This window comes from Diuraphis noxia, unplaced genomic scaffold (genome assembly GCF_037042655.1).
Source record: "Diuraphis noxia isolate RWA-SAM2 unplaced genomic scaffold, SU_Dnox_SAM2 contig0001, whole genome shotgun sequence".
In the NCBI taxonomy this organism is placed as follows: Eukaryota; Metazoa; Arthropoda; class Insecta; order Hemiptera; family Aphididae; genus Diuraphis; species Diuraphis noxia.
Genome location: NW_028301711.1, coordinates 2,244,440 through 2,264,423, shown reverse-complemented (window position 1 = coordinate 2,264,423; position 19,984 = coordinate 2,244,440). Strand labels below are relative to the sequence as shown.

The following is a 19,984-nucleotide window of genomic DNA, read 5'->3' as shown; positions in this document are numbered from 1 at the left end:
AAAATTAGTTGGTTTATTTGGGAAAATACCAAACTATACGTGTATACAGAATGTAACATATACCATAATAATAACTACAGACATTAATGTTAAACTGTGTACACGAATCCATGATATTATATTATATTATGTTGTAGATACCTTTTAATATATGTAGTAGGTAATTTGAAAAAGAAAAACACTATAAACAAATTGAAAAATAATTTTCAATATATTAATAGGAATAGGATTTAAATGATTATAAAAATTATTGTATCAGTGTATAATATTCTATTATAGGAATATTACCATAATGATTAATGAAATGCTTTTAAATTAAATTAATATTTATTTAGATGACATGAAATCCAAACCAATGCCAGTCAAATCTAATACACAGGTACCTTGCGAATTTTTAATTTACACAATATGATATTTATTTTATACAATATATAAAGGTAATGGATCATATATTGTACATTAGGTAATAAACTAATAAACGTTTTAAAACTTCATCCTTAAATTTGTTCTTTTCTCAAAATCTAATACCTACAGATAGTTTTTACCATGCATCTTACGTATTATGTAGACATACGTAATAATCACGATGTAGAGAATATAAAACTGGTTACTGCTATACTTGTTAATTTTAACCGTCACAGATAATGATACAATTAAATTCGTATATCAATGTAAATTGTACAATCTATAGTCCGCGCCACGAGAGAACGCATACGGCTCGCGCATTCAAATGATTGCGTTCGAACGTCTCGAGGCCAAATCTCCCCACCATGCGACAACTGGTCTCTGCATACAGCGGCTCAAGTAATACAATAGCAACACGCACCGTGTCGTATTAATTGTGCGTAATAATTTACGCATTAATTATTTTTTTTTAGTTTTTACCTGTAGTAAATCAAGACCTATTTTATGGAATATTCGGTAAACGACTAACGACTTGATGAAAAAATGTTTTTGTTATTGTAATCGCAGTGTATACACCTGCCGACAAAATCGATGTGCTCCGAAGCGCTCCGACGGGTGGCGATCGTGCTGGTAAAGTGGTGGGAATGCGCGAAAAAAAACGTGTTTTGGTCGGCCGCCGTATGCGTTCTCTCGTGGCGCGGACTATAGTGGGAGTTACAATATTAGTTAGTAATATAATATAAAATATTTTTATTATAAAATAATATGTAATTTACTAGCTGGACACAGCAATACGTTTTTGTGATCATGCAAGTAGTATATATTATCAGGTAGGCAAAGGCAATCTATTATCTAGTATATTAACAGGTAGGCAGTTTTTAAGTTCTTGCGATTGCCGGCGAACGAAGATCGTACAAATTTTGAAAACGGTCGTACAAATTCATACAAATTACGTACTAAATCATAGGCATAGGCGGAACTAGACATTTTAATTAGACTGGGCCACTCTCGAGAGTCGAGAGTCATTTTGCACTTAGAATACTCAAAGGAAATAAGAGTGGAGGGCGATAGGGAATATTAATGTTTTTTATTACAATATAAATGTATAACATGAGTATTTATTGATGTTATTTAAAACTAAATTATATCACTTATTATATAAACTTAAATAGTTAAATTTTACATGTAAAATACAGATAGTAAATATATTTAAATTGCTATCTTAAAATTAAGACTTATAATGCTAAACGACGTTCATATGGGACCATTATTTTAAATTCTTTGATCACATCATTAATGTCGACATTTTTGGCCATGGTTTGTTCGATATATGGAAGCATTAAATTTTCCAATCGTCCTAGAAACATTGTCATCCGTAACTTAGTTTTAATATGCGTTAGCTTCGAAAAAGCTCTTTCACACGAAGCACTTGTGACTGGTATGACGGAGAAACCTTTTAATACTTTTCTATGCTGAAAAAAAATGGTCTCAATACCATTTTCTCGTAACCATTTTAACCAAAATGCACAGTCTTTATTAGTAAGAATATCATCTTTGTTTCGTGCCTTCAAAAGATGTATTTCACTTACAAATTCATCCTTTGATAAATCAAAATGATTTGTCAATAAATTAATGTCATCTTTGTTCAGTTCAAATTTCAACATTTTCCCCACTCCAGTAATGATTGAAGTGCTTTCTTGACTGAAACGTTCGTCAATTCCTTGTACTAACGAATCAATCAATGGATACATTGTAGTAACTCGGATTTCCTCTTTTTTGGTCTCAAATACAAACTGATTTTGCCAATTTTCATCTCTACGTGCAGGCAGTTTTCTAGGTCTGATTGATGGTATGTTTACGCCATGTTCTTCACAAATGTGCTGACTTAATTGTATAAATTATTAATTAGATACATAATATATATTTATATAATATTAATTATTAAGTCTGTTTAACTGGTTAACTTAACCTAACCATTTATGTATAATAATCTATATAGCTACAAACAGTAAGTGATATTTTTAAAGGATTTATTGGGTATTTAGGTACATGGTTACATGGGTCTTATATTCTATAATATTTGCTTGCACACCCACTAATATACACCAAGTTGTGACACTGCGAATTTCCATATATTATATCGAAGTGCATTTGGTTTGAAAACTAATAACTAGCTAATAAATACCTAGATCTTACATGTAGTAATGCTTTAGTATACAAATAATTAAATTTAACACTTAAAAATAAGTATAAAATTGTTAATTTACTTGTCCATTTTGCTAACCAAGCATCTGTATCCTCAGTCCGTTCACCAGTAGGTATGGTCGTCAAATAAGTAAAAAGTATTAAACTATTAACTAATAACTATATAATGTCTATATTTGGATTATTCGATAAATGATTGACGATTAGGACATCTAAACACAATAATAATAAAAACGATAAGACCCGTACGGGACGCATGAACAATGAAAATAATATGGCGAGACTCGCAAAATGACATTTTCTAAAAATAAATATCAATAATTTAAAAACTTTTGATTATGATTTGATTTCGATGGCCAGTTGTAATACTAAATAATATATTTTAAACATTTAAACTATTCTATTTATTACGTACTTACAGTTAATTTCTCAAATTTTTTTCGCATTAATACCTAATTTTTTTATTACATTTAAAATAATATATTCTTAGCAAATGTATACTCTAATACGGAGCCAATTAGCCTGGGCCATGGCCCAGTTGGCCCAGGCCGTAGTTCCGCCTATGATCATAGGACTGGAAAAAATTCGAAAACGCTAAAATTTGTCCGCGGGGTGGGGCTGGGGTGACGTCGGTTTTTAAGTTCTTGCGATTGCCGGCGAACGAAGATCGTACAAATTTTGAAAACGGTGGTACAAATTCATACAAATTACGTACTAAAACATAGGACTGGAAAAAATTCGAAAACGCTAAAATTTGTCCGCGGGGTGGGGCTGGGGTGACGCCGGTTTTTTAGTATTTGCGATTGCCGGCAAACGACGTTCGTACAAATTTTGAAAACGGTTGTACAAAGACATACAAATTACATACTAAATTATGGTGTAGGTTAGAGTATGAATTATTTAATGTTAACCTTGGGTGGGGCTGAAATCACATCACCCCAGCCCCACCCATTGTTTTTGGTTGATAACGAGAAAACCAAGGCCGCACAAATTTTGAAAGTTGTCATACAAATTCATACAAATTACATACTAAATATTGGTAAATAAATTTTTCAAAAATTGCAAATGGGTGGGGCTGGGGTGATGCTCGTCTCAATATCGATGTCACTAAAATTGCTGATGATTCAGAAGTTGGGTATATATTAGAAGTCGATATCGAGTACCCTAGTATTTACATAAAAGTCATAATGATTTCCCATTTTTACCTATTAATGAGTGTCCTCCTAATTCTAAAGCTAAGAAATTGCTTACTACATTATCATGAAAAAAAAAAGGCATTAAAGTGACGAAAATTCATCGAGCTATTAGGTTTTCACAAAACAAATATAAGGCATCATACGTTGAATTGTGTACAACTATGAGTTGAAGCTTAAAACGAGTTTGAAAAAAATTTTTGGAAGTTGTTAATCAATAGCGTTTTCGGTAAATGTATGGAAAATATTCGCACAAGAACTTCTATAAAACTTGTTTCATCAGCAAAAAAAGCTAGGAAATGAATGGTTAAAACTAATTTTAAAGACAAAACTATATGAACTGAGAATCTTATGGCTATTCATCAGCGTAAGGAAATCATTAAATTTGACAAGGCAATTTATGTAGGATTCGCAATTTTAGATGTTTCAAAATATTTATGTATGACTCATTATAACGTAATGAAAAAAAAAATATGGTGCTAAAATTAGTTCTTTGTATTCGGATAAAGATTCATTGATATACGCTATCCAAACAACAAATTTTTTCGATGATTTAAAAAATAGTTTACTTCCAGGTTTTGATACATTTAATTATCCTAAAGACCATTATTGTTTCAGTGAGACTCATAAAAATCAACCCGGATATTTTAAGGATGAAATGAAAGGAATAATTCTAAAAGAATTTGTCTCATTAAGACCGAAATTATATGCGTATAAAACTGTACATAGTGTTGAGGAAAAAAAGCAAAAGGTGTAAAAAAGTATATAATTAAAAATCACATGAAATTTGAAAATTACATGGATATATTAAATGCATTTATAAACCATGTAACTATGTAGGATAAACAAACTCATAGAAAAATGAATTTTATTCAATCGAATAAACATATTGTCCATTCGAAAACTATGACTAAGCTTGTTCTTAGTGCTAACGATGATAAATGTTATATAATGGATGATGGGATTAATACATTGGCTTATGGCCACTATAAATTAAAAAACTTTATATATCCGCAATCGAAATAAACAAAAAGCGCTATCTATCAGTATTATATAATGTTTTAATTGTTAAACGTTTCATGTAAATAAACAAATTTTTTTTAGTGTTATCAAAGAAAAAGGTAAAATATAATAATAAGATAAAAAATAATATAATATAAAATTTTATTTTAATATATCTGACAACGTTATCCATGAATTATGACTTGAATTAAAACCTAACCACTTGACAAACATTTTATTCCCAACTTTTTTTATAACACGTTCAACAAGAAAGGTGTTTGGAAAATCAGTTAATTTAATTTCTTGTTCATAAAAACCGCCTAAGATGATATTGTTCGATTCATCTTTTAATTGATACGTTACTGGATTTGTATGTAAAATTTTTGAAATTGTAAATATTTCTGTCGTCCAATTTGGTGTGTATCCCTTATCAAATATATGTTTATATTTAGATATTCTTACTTTATCATTAATGTTAAATTTTGGTTTGTATAATGTTTTGATATTTGTATGTGTGTTAAGTTTAATTTTGTTTGCATCCATTCGAGCTTCACTTGGTGTACATTTAATTGTTCTATGTTTAGTATTATTATAGTTTTGTATAATTTTTGATATTGTATTATACCAATTCCATGTACCTGTTGCAGTAAAATGTTTATATATTTTATTTTTAAGAGTTTGTATTACACGTTCACAAATTGAACACTTAATGACACTGAATGAACTATAATGTTTAATTTTATATTTTTTCATTAAATCTTGAAATTGATTATTATAAAATTCTGTACCATTATCTGTCTGTAACAATTTTGGATTAGCTTTTTTCAATATATTAAACATAGCTTTTGTACATTCCTCCGCTGTTTTATTTTTTAGTGCTCCTACCCATACATACTTGGTAAATGTATCAATTATGATTAAAATGAATTTAAAACCTTTATTTTGTCTAGAATGTGACTGCATGTCTATTAAATCAGCTTGCCAGAGATCATCTTTAAACCGTGTAACTACGCTATGTCTAGGAAATATTTTTCTCGCTGAACGATGTAGCTCATTAGCTATATTCTCTAAGGTTGTCATTATACTATAATATTCCTCTCACGTAATTCTTCTAAAATATATATGATTTCATTACTAACGCCAGTATTACCAACTCTTTGTGATGATGTTAAAAGATTTAATCTAGTTACTAATTCATTTGAATCATCATAATAAACTAACTGTGTTTGAGTTATTACATCTTTATATAAACCAGAACCTTTCTTAGCATGTGGTGATGCAGTAAAATTAAACATCTTTTCAACTGGAGGATCTACAGACATAGAACTGTTTGCTGTAGGGTTAAAATCAAATGGTTCATTTGTTATGGTTGTATTATTATGAACATTACTACGTTTAGCACTCGAACTAGATAAATGTTCGTTTAATTGTTTAAAGCTTATCCGAGGAGCTCTAGAGTTATTAATTTTAACTATTTCTTCGTTTAACTGTTTTTCTTCATTTTTCATTCTTTCGTAGAGAGGTTTTACAACGGTCGCCCATTTATGAAACTTTGAGGTTTTTGGTTTCCCATCCGCTTTTAAATGAACTCGAGAAGTTTTCAAAATATCGTAATAAGATTCCATATCTTGTATAGTTGTATTTTTTGGTTCTTTCTCACATAATAAAGATTGTAGTTCTAATGTCCATGGGTAGTATTTATTAAGCAGCTGTAAGTTACCATGGCTAAAAGTTACAGAGTAATCTCCTATTTTTTAAGAATCACTAGTTCTATCATAATGTAAACCATAAGATTTATCATAACGTTGTGATTTAGGACGTTCAAAAAAATTTAAAATGTCGAATTTAATTCATCATCTTCATTTTCACCACTAGTGTATGAGGTTTCTGCATTTTTATAATCAGCTAGTTGTAAGTTACACGAAGTATTTTTTTCTATTTTTGTACTGAGTGGTTCAGTTATTGGTTTAAATGCTTCACGGAAATAGTTATCTGAATCTATAATACCACGTTTCATTTCCATTATTTTTTGTTTAATATTTTTTTTTGATATTATTAAATTTTTCAGCAAAACCTTTTCTTTGTTCATAGTAACTAATAAACTCAATATTACTGTATCGTATGACCACTGGCAAGACTATGTAGATAATAACAATGTTACATTATATATATATATATATATATATGTGTATATTATATATAATTATTTTATTTTAATAAACGTATGAAAACCACATCTATATCTTCCTTCATTCATTTCTCGAGTTTTATCAATAACCATAAACCCATAATCACTTTGATTCCAACATAAATGAGAAATTTTCCGAAATTCTGAGAAATCCATATCTGTCGACGAATGATCATTGAATATATGACGTAAATTCATATCATCTTGTTTCAGAATTATTAAAAAGTTTGAGTTATCTCTTACCAACTGTTTTGGTATTTTAGAATATGTTTGTGCTAAATAAAATACAGAGCTAGCATCTGAATGTCTACAGATGCTAAAGTATTCTCTAATAATAGACTGTGAATCACATATTACATCATCAAAAATTATAATAGAATTTTTCTTGGTTAAGTTTGGTTTTATAACTTTATCTGCGTTTGTAAATATGAACAAATTAGCACCTTGTATATCATCCATTATTTTTTTTAACAAAACATAATTTTGTTGATTAGAGGTTTTAGAGTATAAGGAATAATATCTGATCCTGATAAAGTGAAACTGTGTAATAATGGTTATTCATACCTCTTTGAACAAATTCGATTAGAAATAAATGGAATAGAAGTAGATAGCACACGTGTTCTTGGAATCACAAGCTCGCTGAAAGGATTCTTATCTTGTACACCAGATAACTATAATTGTTACGAAAATTCTGGCTGGAATTTTAAAAATGGATCACAAATAACAAACGATAAAGGTGAATTCAGTGCTTGCATTCCATTGAAATATTGGTTAGGTCTGTTTGAAGATTATAAAAAAATATTAGTAAATTCAAGATTGGAATTAATATTAACTCGAAGTCATACTGATTTAAATGCGTTAAGCCTTAAAAGTGATTTAGTTGCTGCTTTAGGTAAAGTTGTATTAAATAAAATAGTCTGGAAGGTTCCGCATATTACTGTTGATGATGAAAGGTTAAAGTTATTGAAACTTGTAGAAAAAGAAAAAAGTTTGTTTATTCCTTTTAGATCTTTCGAAACTTTTGAATATCCTGAACTCGGAACTACTAAAAAAGTAGTATGGAACTTGAAAACCGCTTCAAAATTAGAAAAACCACGATTTATTATAATTGGATTACAAAAAGGCCGTAAAAATACAATAACAAAAGATTGTAGTATATTCGACCATTGTAGTCTAACGAACGTTAAAGTATTTCTAAACTCGATTGCATATCCGTATGATAATTTGAATTTAGATTTTTCAAAAAATAATTTTACATTATTATATGATATGTATACATCATTTCAAGAATCGTACTATGAAAATAGTATACGGAACCCTATATTGAGTCCATCTACTTTTCTATCAAACGCACCCATCATAGTTATTGATACTTCAAAACAGAATGATTCGGCAACAGCCTCAGCAGTGGATGTTCAATTGGAAATTTTACCGTGGAAAAGCTGGCTGTGAACATACAAATATATACTACTAATAAATAAATAAAATAAAAGTGATAACAGGTAAATATAAATAAATAACTAAAATAAACTAGATAAATTAAATAAACTAACTACAAAGTGACAACTATTAAATGCTATAAGCGTATAGAAAGATTACACAGCCAATCTAGCGCTTCCTTGTCGCCATTATGTAGACCTGATGTTCCTCCACTTAACTTGGTTTCCGGGCATTCCTCAACAATGTGCCTAATAGTTTGGATCTGGCCACAGTTACAGAGTGGAGAGTCCACCATTCCCCATTTGTGCATCAAATAATTGCACTTTCCCTGTCCAGTTCTTACGCGGTTTAGGGCAGTCCATGTTGCACGAGGGAATTCGAAACCTGGAACTAATTGGGTTGGATCACTTATGAGGTGGTTATTTGGTGCTACTACGTCCTTCCAATGTAAATTCCATAAGTCCTCTTCTGTGATTGTACTATTTTTTACCGACCATATATGATTTCTTGATTTTAATCTTTTGTTTGGTGCGTTATACAAGTCATCATATATTGGAAGGCTTGGAGAGTTTTGTATTTTCTCAATCATCTTTTGCTCTGCTGCTTGCCTACGCACTTCTGGGGGAGCTATGTGTGAGAGCACTGGTAGCCATTCTAACTTAGTTGATTTGACACATCCTGATATAATTCTCATTGTACGATTTAGTTGTGTGTCGACATTTTTAGTATGCGTGCTCCTAGCCCAAACTGGGGCGCAGTATTCTGCGACACTGTAAACTAATGCCAAGGATGAAATTCGTAGGACGTTTGCCCTACAACCCCAACTTGTTCCAGCCAGTTTACTGATGATATTGTTTCGTGTTTTCAATTTGTCTTTAATCCCTTCTAGATGTTGTTTAAAGGTTAATGATCTGTCAAGCTTAATGCCTAGGTACTTTGGTGTATTTTCAGTTGGTATAGAATTACCATCCACTACCAGATTTAATTTCCTGTTCGCTTCTCTATTGCTTAGGTGGAAAACAATTGCGGTTGACTTACTCGGGTTTAGAGTAAGATGCCAGGATTTAAAGAAAGCGTGTATTTTGGCAAGGTCCACGTTCAATATATTTTTCACCTCTTCGAAAGTTCCCACTTGGGCTACCAACCCCACGTCGTCTGCGTAAATGAACTTCCTTGATATAGTTCTTGTTATATCAGCGGTATAGGCATTGAATAATATTGGAGAAAGAACCGAGCCCTGAGGGAGACCATTCTGGAGGTATTTATATCTGCTAACATTTCCGTTTAGATGAACTAGGAATTTCCTGTCTGCTAACATGGATTCAATGAGTCTGAGGGTCATTTTGCAATTCAAAATGTTTGCTAACTTCAGGAGTAACCCACGCGTCCAGATCGTGTCGTATGCACAGGTCAAATCTAGGAATACTGCTCCCGATTTCTTTCTTTCTTGAAACCCATTTTCGACGTGGGTCACCATTGATAGAACCTGTTCACAGCAACTTCTATTTTGTCTGAAACCCGCCTGCTCTTTAGGAAGGGTGACTTCAATTTTCATTTGTATCCTCACCAAGAGTACTCTTTCAAATAGTTTATACACAACGGACAGCAGGGAGATAGGTCTATAGCTTTTTGGATCGTTTCCTGATTTACCGGGTTTCAGGATTGCAATCACCTTTGCTTCCCGCCATACTTTAGGTAGAGTAGTTGTGTTTTTGACGTATGAGAAAAGATTGGTGAGCCATAATTTACCCTTTGGTCCTAAGTGCTTTATGAACTCTGGTAATACCCCATCTACTCCAGCGGCTTTACCATTTTTTAAGAGGCTCAGGGCCATTTCTATGTCTGTAACTTTAAAGTCAAGCATTATTTCCGATCTTTCGACACAACTATTAAGTATTGTTCTGTATTCGTATTTAATCTTTGTTTTTTCATACTTATTAGGTTTTATGTTTGAGGTTTTGAAAAGGATGTTTGAGACATCATTCGGCGATACTTTATTCTCTATATACGAGGGCTGCGCGGCACCCAATTTCCTTAGAAGGGACCAGCTTTCTCTGCTCGAATGGGTGAAATCTAAATTATCCATGGCTTCTAGCCATCTCTTCCTTTGTTCTTCGTCTAAGAGTCCAATTAGGCGGTTTGCGTTTACCTCGGTCCCATCCTTTTCATACTCACTAAGTAGATCATCACATTCTTTCGTCCAGCAGGGAATATAACTATGCCTGTGTCCTCTCGGTATAGATTTTTTAGCCGCTGTTTTTAGAAGTTTTACGAATCTTATGTAATTATCCGTCTCAGGTTTTATTCGGTTTATGTTTTCCTCGACGTATTTTGAAAAAGCAAACCAATCCGCTTTTCGCAGATTCCATCTTGGAATGGGTGGCTTGTCAATCGTCGGTATTATAATTCCTACGGACACAATCACTGGGCAGTGTTGACTTTTGGGAAACTTGTTTTTTATTACACGATTTACACTGAGTGGTAGGCCGTCTTGATCTTCGGACACGAAATATAAATCCGGAGATGTTTTCGTGCCCCATCTTCCGGATTCAAATGTACCCCCCTGCTTGGCATCGTAAATCAACTTAAATTGGTTTATGGCAGCCCAGTTTGAGAGTAATTCTCCATCTTCATTTTCAGCCGTATATCCCCATTCTGTGCTGTGAGAGTTAAAGTCTCCAACATATATTGAGGGATGCTGGCACACTGGCAATACCGACGGCGTCCAGTTGCACGATGGGGGTTTGTATACATTGTATATGGTTAATTCACCTATACGGATACCACGCGAGTGTTCGTTTCCATCAACATTTATGGCGTTAAGTGAGGATATCTTCTTCTTGTTAATATAACTTGTTAAGTTAAGTTTAAAGTTAGTTTACTTTTTTATTTAACTTGTATAAGTTAAAAGTTAATTGGGGAAAATAAGTAACATAACTTAGTTAAAATAAGTTACTTTTTCTCCATATAAAACTAATAATTATACCTTATATCACCCGCATGTGTTGTCTTCGTCTTACATATGCGTAAGATACCAAATTTTAGACTCAGAAGATTAAGTTTAGCTCTGTTAGTTTAAAAATTGGAGTGAATTGACCCATTATAAAATTTAAGATAATGATTAACCACATTGTTACCCGTTAACTGTTTTTTCTGTTAAATCTTTAATATCTATATTTTATATACTATACATATTATATTCTGTAAATAAGCAATAATTATAAAATGATTATTTATTTAATATATTTTGACATTTTGTAAATTGTATTAGCCATTAGGTACTTGCGATTCCAGACATAGTGCAGAACACTTTAGTCTATAATATTTATAATACCTATGCATAATAATATACACCAATTTTTTTTTTTACACTAAATGTAACTATAAATCTTTGGAGTTTGCACAAAAAAAAAAAAAATTTAATGTGACTATAAAATAAGTTAACTTGTTATGTTAAAAGTTCTTTAAAAAAAAAGTAACTTATTAAAATAAAAATAAAAGTAACTCGTTAAGTAACTTGGTTAAAAGTAACTAACTTTTTAATTTGTTAACGCAGCCTTGGAAATATTTGTAAATTGAATTTAAAAAGCCATGTTTTATATTACTAGATATAGTAGATACTAGGTGCCATTAAAATTTAAAACTAAAACATTGTTTATTAATTATTTAATTAATACATACTTTAAAAACTCTATAGTGTTATTGTTATAATTAAGAATATTTTTGCTACTTGAAATAGGTAAATAAAAATAGGTATCTAGTATCAGGTAGACACAACACACCTATATCAATTGTTTACAATTATTTGATCTTTACATTTAAAGTTTTATGTCTTACCTTATATACTTTTACTTTTGTTCAGGTGAACTTTGTGGACTAAGTAAAAACTACCACAATATTGTAAGGCAATTAGATAACGGGTTACAGCCAACAATAAATTTAAAGTCAACATTTCTGATCAACTCAAAACGAATAAAATTGGCTGTTGAACAACATGATGCAGGAATAATTAGTAGCTGGCAGTTTTTGGTAAAGTGTTCGCATTCTTGCACAACATATGAAGAAAGGCTAAGGCGTTGGGCATTGGACATTGAAGTCCAAGATATACTGCAAGATCAAGAACATGAACACGAACAAGAGCATGAACCAGAAGAACAAGAACATGAACACGAACAAGAGCATGAACCAGAAGAACAAGAACAAGAACAAGAACACGAACAAGATATACAAGTTCAAACAAACTCAACTTGCTTGATTTGTATGGTAGTAACTGCTGGAAATAATGTTCCACAGTACATTGCTTTACCATTTGGACACGCATGGATATGTGAAACATGTGTCTTGATGTTAAACGAACAATACCCAAAACGTTGTCCAATATGTCGTGCTGATTGTGACATATATCAAATAATTTTTTATGGTTGATTCTATGTAGCGCATGCTTATTTTATTATTTATGAAAAACATTTAAGTATTAATGATTCCTAAGTATTAAGTAGCCTTATTATTTAATATTATTTTTACCTATCAACACTAATTTGATGATGGGCATCCATTCAAATGTTGAAATAAAATATAAGTTTAAATTTAATTTCATATTATAATATAGTTTGTTGATAACATTTTATTTTATTAATTATTACAACTCCTAAGTCCTACTCTCATCACAGCCATATGATTTAGTGAGAAGACAATTAATAGTAAAAAGTAATCATTGCTGTTATTGGTGTAATATATTCATTAATATTATAAGCACAAATTTTTCTTATAAATATTTATACTACAAATTTTCACAACATTAGATAATAAAACGAAAATATTTAATTAAATAAACAAAGAATAAAATTTTTAATTATTTTGTTGTGATTTAAAAATCTAGTGGTGAGTATTTACTTGCTACTTTTGTAGTATATTACTATAATTTATACAGACAAGAGCTTTTCCTAATGGAATATTTTTGACAAAAATTAAATCAACCAGCAGTAATAGGTACTATAATTCTTTTTTTTACAACACGGTTCTGACATTATATTTTTCGTCTCAAATATGGATCTGAAAAATACTTTTCTCAAAATATATTTTCGGATATTTTACGCGCTCCCCATTTTATTTAGGTAAATTATTTAGCAGTTTAGTAGTGTAATCAAACGATTGACTTCCATGACAATGGCAATATTAAACTTTATTATAATAAATAATTATGATATAGTATTTTAAGAAGACAGAGGTTTTCACCCTCAGTATGTTATATATTATTGCTATTGTTTGTATATATTATTCAATCAACCAATATTATATTGTAAGTTATCGTTGGTACTTGGTACGCTGCAGCTGTTTGAAGACGTTTATACTATTGGTATTGGGATTTGGGAATGCCAAATTATACATTAAAAATACAGTGAGTTACACTATTTATAACAATAATTCTTAAAGTGATGCATTTTAATAAATTATACTTAAATGGTTACCTAACCTACGCATTTACCTAATAGTTGAAGGCAATATGTTGGTAAATTAATAAAACTAGCATATTATATTACTTTACATAATATGTATAGCCGCACCTAAATCTGATACAATTATTTTATTTTTTACTGTACCTAGTATTGGTCCTTTTCAAATAAATAACATTTGATAAGTGTACAATAATATGTATTATATAAGTTATTTATCAGCGTGTAGATATGCACATTATTATAGTTTTTATTTAGTTCTTTTTCAGAGAGTATATTATAAATCTATAAATACTTAATAGATAAGTCTATATAATTCTAGCTATAGGTAAAATGGTTAAAAAGTTACTATGGAAATATATACCTCTATAGGTACTGCTTGTATTGAATTAACTCATATTATGTAGGTAAATAGGTAATTAACTGCAGATAATACATACAATGCGATAATTAATCTAGTTTTTAAACCTAATAATTTGTGTATGTATTACATATTATCTAAGATCTTATTATAGATCAGGTAGCCACAAATGGCACACTACTAGGAGTACTGAGTATATTAATTTCAGTATAAATTAGTATAAAACAATGATAATTATATATTTAATAGCCCCTACTCCTTAGCACAATTTGAAAAAAATCATTTATAATTTTCTACTGAACATTTTGAGAACCATTGTTATTTATTCCTGATTATAACGGTCCGGGAATTTACATTCCGCAACTTTACGTTCCGGATAATGACGGTCCGGGATTTTAAATTTCGAAATTTTAAGGTCCGGATAATGACGGTCCGGGATTTTACATTCCGGAATTATACGGTCCGGGAATTTGGCTGCATACTACTTGCGTCCCCGAAAAAGGTAAATTTTACAGGTAGTAAATTCAACAGGTAACTTGCGTCCCATTTTGTGGACGCAACTCAACCATATTATTCTTCTTACCTGCTATTAAAGTCATTACTTAGTTGCGTCCATAAATATTATGCGATAACGCCGATTAAGCGTTACAATAATATGTGTAAATAATATGTGTAAATTGTCCATGAAATGTCTACGACGAACAGTAAAATATTATCAGCATTTTCCCACTAATACAAATGTTAATATCATTACAGCGGGTTAGTGTAAAAAAATTGATTACTAGGAGATGTCTGATTGTCACCATTTGATAGGTATATCTTATATCATTATGATTGATCAAAATAACATAAAGTATTTTGCACGGTGCTGTACATTTCTCAGTACAAGTTCACTCGTCCAGTCGTCCCGTTATACAGTGCTTGTGGTTAAAATGGAAAAAATGTTTAGTTCCAAATTGTGCGCGAAAAAAGAACTGTTCATAATTAATGGCTATAAGTTCAGTTACCATAAAATGCTTGAAAATGAAGTACAACGGTGGAAGTGCACAAATAAAAATTGCAAAAGTTTTTATAAGATCGATGCTCTAGAAAATATGATATGTGAACCAACGTCACATAATCACGATTCAAATGAATTAGTAGTAAGTAATTAATAATTTATGTCTTTTTATGTTGTAGTTAAAAATGCATATATTTAATTTGATTATAGCTTTAATAAATTGACAATTGACGATTTTATAATAAAATATTTTTTTAAATAGGTATGCATAATTCTTTTAACTTGTATTTTCATAATCTATTAATAGTTTGTATAATTTTATTTTTTTAAATATGATGTGATAATGTAATGAATATAATCAAATGCATATAATTAATAAACATTTTTTTAACCATGCATAATGACCTATTACTCATAAGCAATTAATCTACTCATTAGTTTGTAATAGGCTATGGACGCATCTAGGCTGTCTAAAAAGGTATACCGGGACGCAAATAGGCTATGACCCTTTTTGAACCTTTTTTTGGGGGACGCAACTTACCTAGTGTTAATTATTTCGGACGCAAGTAGTATGCACCGGGGAATTTAATCCAAAACATAAGTGCTTCTAAAAAATTAGATATTGAAATTTTAATTTTTACAATTTAATACAATAAAGTATTTTATGTTAATTTATTTTTTATTTAATCTGTGTCACAGTGTGAAGCACTATTTTTATTTTTTTTTCTATAAAATATATATAAAGGTCTGTTTTTATGATTGGTTTGGTTTATATGTGATTTCAGGACATAGGTTATTCTATTGTAGTTACTATATCCTATAAGTTCTTATAATAATAACAACCTAGGTTACCAAATAGAAAAAATAATTAAATTAAATTCCAAATTCGTGGTTACGAATGGTAACTAATCGGCAACTAAAGCCTAGATTAGGTTTGAACTTTCTAAGTAAATTATTTCGATGTAGCGGGTGCTGGCGTAACGTTACACCAGCACCCGGTTGAGAAAAACGGTTTTTCTGGTGCTTGGTTTAGGTTATGAATTCCAATTTTGTAGTTACGAATGGTTACTAATCGGTTACTAAATCATGGAACCAATTTAAAATAAAAAAGCTTAGGTTGTGGTGCTGGTGTAACGTATCTGAGGGTTCGCACTCCGCAGCCTTCTAACCCACTTGGCCAGTATCCGAGCCCTCAGGACCCGGGGGTCGGATAGCGGCTCTGGTTCACCCGGCGGGAGTGTTCCCCCGTCGTATGTTCCCGACGACGTTGCAGCGCTTCTGACCCCGAACGCCACAAACCGTTCCATGGTCATAAGGTCTATGGGAATGACGCCGGCGACGACCATCACAGCATCGTAGGACGCGGTCCGGTACGCACTCACCCTGCCGATAGCGACTCTTCGCTGAACTGCGTTCAGATCATTGAGGCCACGCCGGTTGTACCTGAGCGTAGGAGCCCACGTCGGCGCGCCGTACAACATAACTAATGTGCGACACTCGTCAGTAGGCGCCGCCTTCCCTCTCGGGGGCCGCCAATGTTGGGCATTAGGTCCGAAAGAGCCGCCATGACGCACATGGCCTTGTCGGCCGGGGCTTGGGAGTGAGCTCCAAACCATGTCCCCTTGCTCTCGAGGACGATCCCAAGGTACTTGTGAGTCGTACCCAGCACGATCCGCAGCCTCAGGTCAGCCCGCCCGTACTGAGATTTGAAGACCACCGCCTCCGTCTTGTCAATGGCGAGAAGTAGCCCCAAGTCCTGGATGTGGTCAGCAACTGCCGCGATTGCCGAGTTAGCGCGGTCCTCTACCTCCGACAGCGTTCTTCTCTCCGAGACGACGAGTGTGTCGTCCACATACTCGATGGTCTCGGAACCAGCGGGCAGCGACAAGCGGAACACGGTGTCGAACGCGACGTTCCACAAGAGCGGTCCGAGCACGGAGCACTGAGGGACTCCGCGAGTGACTTCCATGGTCACCGGAGCGCCCCTGTCGTTGTTGCACATCTGAAGAACCCGCTCGCTGAGGTACGAGTCGAGGGATCAGTTGGATGTATGGTGGGAAACCCATGCGTAACCTTTTTTTTCCTTGGTTGCATGCCAGACTTGTTGCCCTCTTTCTCTTCCACAGATAGTCTTGGAAGCAACCATGGCTTGTCAATACTTGAGCCATGTGGAAGCTTATCTCCCTGGGACCATAACTCCACCATCTCATTAAATCAGGGATGAGACGCTTAGTCCACGCAGCCTTGTCAGTTGTAGCAGTGCCTGCCACTCTTTTACTATATCTGCCCTGGCGTACGCGGTGCCTGCCTTGTACGCCGTCATAGAATATATTCCATAACATCGGTCCCAGTACTGACCCTTGTGGGACTTCTCTTGTTACCGGAATGCGTAAGTCTTCAGTGATCACCAACTCCCTGCTTTGTAGATACGACCTAATCAGCCTCACCAGATAGTTGGGCGTCGCATACTTCCGAAGGAAGTACTTATCTTACATCTTACATACTTCTATGAGCTGCCAGGGTGCCAAATTAAACGCGTTCCTTACATCCAAGGTGATCAACACGCAGAGGTCCCTATTCTGCACTGGACCCCGACCTGCTGCTTTGGCTACCTTCAAAACTTCCTCTATGGCGTCCAATGTCGACTTTGTACGTCTGAAGCCAAACTGTAGGTCACTGATGGCACCAACAGTCTCCATGTGGCTGATTAACCGATCTAATCCAATCTAATCCAATAAGCCTTTCAGGAACCTTACCAGATCCGTCTAAGAGGCTAATTGGTCGGTAGCTAGTCGGGAGATCCCTCGGTTTTCCTTGTCCCTTATAGAGCAGGACCAACTGGCGCACTTCCACTTCGACGGAAATTGGCCCTCAACTATACAAGCGTTGAAGCACTCAACGAATACAGCCGGAAATTTCGTGTAGGCCAGCTTTATAATCTCGTTTGGTACAATAACTGGCCCGGTGCCTTGTCCGACGTGAGTCTAGTGATATCCCTCTCCACCTCCTCAGTGGTAAACAGAGGCACTATTCGGGAATCATCTAATGGGTTTATGCCAGGTTGCACAAACGATCAATAAAAACAGTTCAATAAACTGTGATAAAGGTTCAATAAACAGTCGGATAAATAACTTTATTGGTTCCTTAAAGTGTTGGACTGTTGCACAGAAAATTCTTTAACATTTTGATGGTTAGTGCTCTAACCATAGTTTAGATACCATAGTTACAAAAAATTATCATTCCATCATATATTTTTAATGTTATCAGTGTTAATTGTTATCTGTTTTATACTTTAAAATTAAGTTGAACTGGTATCAAAAATATTTGATTAAATGATAAATAATAATATTACCTTATAACAAAATAATTCGATATTATCAGATCAATAAAGTTATAGAACTCTTTTGAATATTTATCGAGCCGAAATCGGGTCTACAACTTATCGAACCGATAACACAATATTTATTGGATTGATAAAACTTATTGATCCTTTGTGCAACCTGTCAAATTGTTATCAATTCGATAACCCAGTTATTGGTCCGATAGCTAGTTATTGGTCGTTTGTGCAACCGGGCATTAGAACCACAGCCATAGTCTCATTGGTCGCTGGAATGCGGTCCCAATCGATCAGGGTGAAGGGGGAAATAGGCCACGGGCCACGACGGTCATTGTTTCCTGGTCCAAAGCATGAGCGTGGCGGCCCAGCCTCTTGGTAACCAGACAATAGGGTACAATAAGTTTCAAGTTCAGCCTCTCGGTCAACTCACCCAGATTTTCGGCCAGCTCGTTGGTATTTCTTCTGAGCAGCTACTGCATCCTTACGGAGCTTTGCGTTACTATCGCTCCACCAGTGGACAGACTTCTTCCCCTTGAACACTGTCCTCCGTGGCAGGTTCGATCTGCACTTCCTAAGCCCAAAGTCGACGGCTTTAAGAAGATGGAAAGCGGTGACTTCCTAGTTACAACGGCAGATACGGAAACGGTTAGTGCCGTTAGTAAATTGGTTAACATGGGCCTCAAAGAAGCCAGATTGTCCGTAGGCATTTAACTTGCTGTGGGGCTTGTCGAAATACCCACGGACGGCTGTCCGAAAAAGTGTCTGGCGTTCGTATCTACCAGCGTTGTCGAAGCGTCCGGCTGTTCTCCTGTACCGTCCGTCAGTATATTGATCGACGGTTGTACGGAAAAGAATCTGACGTTCGCGGGATCCTGTCCTCTTTCCCGAATATGTCCCTCGAGCCTGATAATTATGTCCGGTTTAGAGCCGGATATGCTTATTCCCCGGGCCGTACTCTCGTTACGTAGCTCCGCCGTCGTCAACTGTTACAACGATTTACCTGACATTTTGTATTTCTTTCGAATAAAGTTACAAATGCGGACGTTTAACTGTTGTAGACGGTAGCCTGTGCTTGCTATACGGGACGGATGCCGAGAGCGAGTGTAGTTAGGACGTGAGCGGGAAAGAAAAGAGCAAAAAAATTTTTTTTTAAAACAACGTAATTTGCGCGATGTTTTGATTATGCTCGCGCAAACACTCTTCAGCTGTACAGCTGATTGCGGCGTCGCCGGTACGGTCCAAATATAACGTAATTAGGTTAACGTACTCGGCGGTGGCGGGGGTGAAACCTGTTTGTTTCGTACGCGGCTGCTCAAGAAAAGACGGCGGTCAACAACGGTGGTGTGCGGCGGCGGCTTACGACGAAGACAGCGATACCGGTTTGTATGTTGTACCCGTAC

The 19,984-nt window shown here is 34.0% G+C and overlaps 1 pseudogene across 1 annotated transcript in view; it reads left to right on the top strand.

Annotated features, from left to right (window-relative positions):
* LOC149059276 (uncharacterized) overlaps positions 1-19,984 on the top strand; it is a 282,105-nt pseudogene that overhangs the window by 153,414 nt on the left and 108,707 nt on the right. Inside the window, exon 8 of the transcript XR_016190914.1 lies at positions 7,661-7,687. The product of XR_016190914.1 is annotated as an uncharacterized LOC149059276 (transcript). The remainder of the gene's footprint in view (positions 1-7,660; positions 7,688-19,984) is intronic.